Source organism: Engystomops pustulosus, chromosome 3 (assembly GCF_040894005.1).
Source record: "Engystomops pustulosus chromosome 3, aEngPut4.maternal, whole genome shotgun sequence".
Lineage (NCBI taxonomy): Eukaryota > Metazoa > Chordata > Amphibia > Anura > Leptodactylidae > Engystomops > Engystomops pustulosus.
The window spans coordinates 235268316-235276028 of record NC_092413.1 but is presented as its reverse complement, the minus strand read 5'-3'; positions in this window follow the sequence as shown (position 1 = coordinate 235276028).

Below are 7713 nucleotides of genomic sequence, written 5' to 3'. Positions count from 1 at the left end.
TTGGGGCTATAATTATTTTATACTGGGGGGGGATGCTATATATATTATTTGGGGCTATAATTATTTTATACTGGGGGGGTGCTATATATATTATTTGGGGCTATAATTATTTTATACTGGGGGGGGGATGCTATAGATATTATTTGGGGCTATAATTATTTTATACTGGGGGGGTGCTATAGATATTATTTGGGGCTATAATTATTTTATACTGGGGGGGATGCTATAGATATTATTTGGGGCTATAATTATTTTATACTGGGGGGGGGGTGCTATATATATTATTTGGGGCTATAATTATTTTATACTGGGGGGGGTGCTATAGATATTATTTGGGGCTATAATTATTTTATACTGGGGGGGATGCTATAGATATTATTTGGGGCTATAATTATTTTATACTGGGGGGGGGTGCTATAGATATTATTTGGGGCTATAATTATTTTATACTGGGGGGGGGGGTGCTATATATATTATTTGGGGCTATAATTATTTTATACTGGGGGGGATGCTATATATATATTATTTGGGGCTATAATTATTTTATACTGGGGGGGTGCTATAGATATTATTTGGGGCTATAATTATTTTATACTGGGGGGCTGCTATATATATTATTTGGGGATATAATTATTTTATACTGGGGGGGGGCTGCTATATATATTATTTGGGGCTATAATTATTTTATACTGGGGGGGGATGCTATAGATATTATTTGGGGCTATAATTATTTTATACTGGGGGGGATGCTATAGATATTATTTGGGGATATAATTATTTTATACTGGGGGGGGATGCTATATATATTATTTGGGGCTATAATTATTTTATACTGGGGGGGGATGCTATAGATATTATTTGGGGCTATAATTATTTTATACTGGGGGGGTGCTATATATATTATTTGGGGATATAATTATTTTATACTGGGGGGGTGCTATATATATTATTTGGGGCTATAATTATTTTATACTGGGGGGTGCTATAGATATTATTTGGGGCTATAATTATTTTATACTGGGGGGGTGCTATATATATTATTTGGGGGTATAATTATTTTATACTGGGGGGATGCTATATATATTATTTGGGGCTATAATTATTTTATGCTGGGGGGGTGCTATAGATATTATTTGGGGCTATAATTATTTTATACTGGGGGGGGGGGTGCTATATATATTATTTGGGGATATAATTATTTTATACTGGGGGGGGATGCTATAGATATTATTTGGGGCTATAATTTTTTTATACTGGGGGGGTGCTATAGATATTATTTGGGGCTATAATTATTTTATACTGGGGGGGGTGCTATATATATTATTTGGGGATATAATTATTTTATACTGGGGGGGTGCTATATATATTATTTGGGGATATAATTATTTTATACTGGGTGGGGGTGCTATATATATTATTTGGGGATATAATTATTTTATACTGGGGGGGTGCTATAGATATTATTTGGGGCTATAATTATTTTATACTGGGGGGGGGTGCTATATATATTATTTGGGGATATAATTATTTTATACTGGGGGGGTGCTATATATATTATTTGGGGCTATAATTATTTTATACTGGGGGGGGTGCTATAGATATTATTTGGGGCTATAATTATTTTATACTGGGGGGGATGCTATATATATTATTTGGGGTTATAATTATTTTATACTGGGGGGGGATGCTATAGATATTATTTGGGGTTATAATTATTTTATACTGGGGGGGGTGCTATATATATTATTTGGGGCTATAATTATTTTATACTGGGGGGGATGCTATATATATATTATTTGGGGCTATAATTATTTTATACTGGGGGGGGATGCTATATATATTATTTGGGGCTATAATTATTTTATACTGGGGGGGATGCTATATATATTATTTGGGGCTATAATTATTTTATACTGGGGGGGGGTGCTATAGATATTATTTGGGGCTATAATTATTTTATACTGGGGGGATGCTATATATATTATTTGGGGCTATAATTATTTTATACTGGGGGGTGCTATATATATATTATTTGGGGCTATAATTATTTTATACTGGGGGGGGTGCTATAGATATTATTTGGGGCTATAATTATTTTATACTGGGGGGGGGGGTGCTATATATATTATTTGGGGCTATAATTATTTTATACTGGGGGGGTGCTATATATATTATTTGGGGCTATAATTATTTTATACTGGGGGGGGGATGCTATAGATATTATTTGGGGCTATAATTATTTTATACTGGGGGGGAATGCTATATATATTATTTGGGGCTATAATTATTTTATACTGGGGAGATGCTATAGATATTATTTGGTGCTATAATTATTTTATACTGGGGGGGGATGCTATATATATTATTTGGGGCTATAATTATTTTATACTGGGGGGGTGCTATAGATATTATTTGGGGCTATAATTATTTTATACTGGGGGGGGGTGCTATATATATTATTTGGGGATATAATTATTTTATACTGGGGGGGATGCTATAGATATTATTTGGGGCTATAATTATTTTATACTGGGGGGGTGCTATAGATATTATTTGGGGCTATAATTATTTTATACTGGGGGGGGTGCTATATATATTATTTGGGGATATAATTATTTTATACTGGGGGGGTGCTATATATATTATTTGGGGATATAATTATTTTATACTGGGGGGGGTGCTATATATATTATTTGGGGATATAATTATTTTATACTGGGGGGGGGTGCTATATATATTATTTGGGGATATAATTATTTTATACTGGGGGGGGTGCTATATATATTATTTGGGGATATAATTATTTTATACTGGGGGGGATGCTATAGATATTATTTGGGGCTATAATTATTTTATACTGGGGGGGGGGTGCTATATATATTATTTGGGGATATAATTATTTTATACTGGGGGGGTGCTATATATATTATTTGGGGCTATAATTATTTTATACTGGGGGGGGTGCTATAGATATTATTTGGGGCTATAATTATTTTATACTGGGGGGGATGCTATATATATTATTTGGGGTTATAATTATTTTATACTGGGGGGGGGATGCTATAGATATTATTTGGGGTTATAATTATTTTATACTGGGGGGGGTGCTATATATATTATTTGGGGCTATAATTATTTTATACTGGGGGGGATGCTATATATATATTATTTGGGGCTATAATTATTTTATACTGGGGGGGGATGCTATATATATTATTTGGGGCTATAATTATTATATACTGGGGGGGATGCTATATATATTATTTGGGGCTATAATTATTTTATACTGGGGGGGGTGCTATAGATATTATTTGGGGCTATAATTATTTTATACTGGGGGGATGCTATATATATTATTTGGGGCTATAATTATTTTATACTGGGGGGGTGCTATATATATATTATTTGGGGCTATAATTATTTTATACTGGGGGGGGTGCTATAGATATTATTTGGGGCTATAAATATTTTATACTGGGGGGGGATGCTATATATATTATTTGGGGCTATAATTATTTTATACTGGGGGGGGTGCTATATATATATTATTTGGGGCTATAATTATTTTATACTGGGGGGGGGATGCTATAGATATTATTTGGGGCTATAATTATTTTATACTGGGGAGATGCTATAGATATTATTTGGTGCTATAATTATTTTATACTGGGGGGGGATGCTATAGATATTATTTGGGGCTATAATTATTTTATACTGGGGGGGGTGCTATATATATTATTTGGGGCTATAATTATTTTATACTGGGGGGGGTGCTATAGATATTATTTGGGGCTATAATTATTTTATACTTGGGGGGTGCTATATATATTATTTGGGGCTATAATTATTTTATACTGGGGGGGTGCTATATATATATTATTTGGGGCTATAATTATTTTATACTGGGGGGGGGATGCTATAGATATTATTTGGGGCTATAATTATTTTATACTGGGGAGATGCTATAGATATTATTTGGTGCTATAATTATTTTATACTGGGGGGGTGCTATAGATATTATTTGGGGCTATAATTATTTTATACTGGGGGGGTGCTATAGATATTATTTGGGGCTATAATTATTTTATACTGGGGGGGATGCTATATATATTATTTGGGGCTATAATTATTTTATACTGGGGGGGTGCTATAGATATTATTTGGGGCTATAATTATTTTATACTTGGGGGGTGCTATATATATTATTTGGGGCTATAATTATTTTATACTGGGGGGGGGCTATAGATATTATTGGGGCTATAATTATTTTATACTGGGGGGGGGATGCTATAGATATTATTTGGGGCTATAATTATTTTATACTGGGGGGGATGCTATATATATATTATTTGGGGCTATAATTATTTTATACTGGGGGGGGGATGCTATAGATATTATTTGGGGCTATAATTATTTTATACTGGGGGGGTGCTATATATATATTATTTGGGGCTATAATTATTTTATACTGGGGGGGATGCTATAGATATTATTTGGGGCTATAATTATTTTATACTGGGGGGGATGCTATAGATATTATTTGGGGCTATAATTATTTTATACTGGGGGGGGATGCTATATATATTATTTGGGGCTATAATTATTTTATACTGGGGGGGTGCTATAGATATTATTTGGGGCTATAATTATTTTATACTGGGGGGGTGCTATAGATATTATTTGGGGGTATAATTATTTTATACTGGGGGGGATGCTATAGATATTATTTGGGGCTATAATTATTTTATACTGGGGGGGTGCTATAGATATTATTTGGGGCTATAATTATTTTATACTGGGGGGGGGATGCTATATATATTATTTGGGGCTATAATTATTTTATACTGGGGGGGTGCTATAGATATTATTTGAGGCTATAATTATTTTATACTGGGGGGGGATGCTATAGATATTATTTGGGGCTATAATTATTTTATACTGGGGGGGATGCTATATATATTATTTGGGGCTATAATTATTTTATACTGGGGGGGTGCTATAGATATTATTTGGGGCTATAATTATTTTATACTGGGGGGGTGCTATATATATTATTTGGGGCTATAATTATTTTATACTGGGGGGGGTGCTATAGATATTATTTGGGGCTATAATTATTTTATACTGGGGGGGTGCTATATATATTATTTGGGGCTATAATTATTTTATACTGGGGGGGTGCTATATATATTATTTGGGGCTATAATTATTTTATACTGGGGGGGGTGCTATATATATTATTTGGGGCTATAATTATTTTATACTGGGGGGGATGCTATATATATTATTTGGGGCTATAATTATTTTATACTGGGGGGGGATGCTATATATATTATTTGGGGCTATAATTATTTTATACTGGGGGGGTGCTATAGATATTATTTGGGGCTATAATTATTTTATACTGGGGGGGGATGCTATATATATTATTTGGGGCTATAATTATTTTATACTGGGGGGGGGTGCTATATATATTATTTGGGGCTATAATTATTTTATACTGGGGGGGATGCTATATATATTATTTGGGGCTATAATTATTTTATACTGGGGGGGGATGCTATATATATTATTTGGGGCTATAATTATTTTATACTGGGGGGGTGCTATAGATATTATTTGGGGCTATAATTATTTTATACTGGGGGGTGCTATAGATATTATTTGGGGCTATAATTATTTTATACTGGGGGGGTGCTATAGATATTATTTGGGGCTATAATTATTTTATACTGGGGGGGGATGCTATATATATTATTTGGGGCTATAATTATTTTATACTGGGGGGGGTGCTATAGATATTATTTGGGGCTATAATTATTTTATACTGGGGGGGGGATGCTATAGATATTATTTGGGGCTATAATTATTTTATACTGGGGGGGATGCTATATATATTATTTGGGGCTATAATTATTTTATACTGGGGGGAGGGTGCTATAGATATTATTTGGGGCTATAATTATTTTATACTGGGGGGGTGCTATAGATATTATTTGGGGCTATAATTATTTTATACTGGGGGGGGGGTGCTATAGATATTATTTGGGGCTATAATTATTTTATACTGGGGGGGATGCTATAGATATTATTTGGGGCTATAATTATTTTATACTGGGGGGGGATGCTATATATATTATTTGGGGCTATAATTATTTTATACTGGGGGGGGGGTGCTATAGATATTATTTGGGGCTATAATTATTTTATACTGGGGGGGTGCTATAGATATTATTTGGGGCTATAATTATTTTATACTGGGGGGGGGTGCTATAGATATTATTTGGGGCTATAATTATTTTATACTGGGGGGGGATACTATAGATATTATTTGGGGCTATAATTATTTTATACTGGGGGGGGATGCTATAGATATTATTTGGGGTTATAATTATTTTATACTGGGGGGGGATGCTATAGATATTGATTGGGGCTATAATTATTTTATACTGGGGGGGTGCTATATATATTTTTTGGGGCTATAATTATTTTATACTGGGGGGGGGCGCTATAGATATTATTTGGGGCTATAATTATTTTATACTGGGGGGGGATGCTATAGATATTATTTGGGGCTATAATTATTTTATACTGGGGGGTGCTATATATATTATTTGGGGCTATAATTATTTTATACTGGGGGGGGGGCGCTATAGATATTATTTGGGGCTATAATTATTTTATACTGGGGGGGGATGCTATAGATATTATTTGGGGCTATAATTATTTTATACTGGGGGGATGCTATATATATTATTTGGGGCTATAATTATTTTATACTGGGGGGGGATGCTATATATATTATTTGGGGCTATAATTATTTTATACTGGGGGGTGCTATATATATTATTTGGGGCTATAATTATTTTATACTGGGGGGGGATGCTATATATATTCTTTGGGGCTATAATTATTTTATACTGGGGGGGTGCTATATATATTATTTGGGGCTATAATTATTTTATACTGGGGGGGGATGCTATAGATATTATTTGGGGCTATAATTATTTTATACTGGGGGGGGATGCTATATATATTATTTGGGGCTATAATTATTTTATACTGGGGGGGTGCTATATATATTATTTGGGGCTATAATTATTTTATACTGGGGGGGGATGCTATAGATATTATTTGGGGCTATAATTATTTTATACTGGGGGGATGCTATATATATTATTTGGGGCTATAATTATTTTATACTGGGGGGGTGCTATATATATTATTTGGGGGTATAATTATTTTATACTGGGGGGGTGCTATATATATTATTTGGGGGTATAATTATTTTATACTGGGGGGGATGCTATAGATATTATTTGGGGCTATAATTATTTTATACTGGGGGGGGGATGCTATAGATATTATTTGGGGCTATAATTATTTTATACTGGGGGGGATGCTATAGATATTATTTGGGGCTATAATTATTTTATACTGGGGGGGATGCTATAGATATTATTTGGGGCTATAATTATTTTATACTGGGGGGGGATGCTATATATATTATTTGGGGCTATAATTATTTTATACTGGGGGGGTGCTATATATATTATTTGGGGCTATAATTATTTTATACTGGGGGGGGATGCTATAGATATTATTTGGGGCTATAATTATTTTATACTGGGGGGATGCTATAGATATTATTTGGGGCTATAATTATTTTATACTGGGGGGGGATGCTATATATATTATTTGGGGCTATAATTA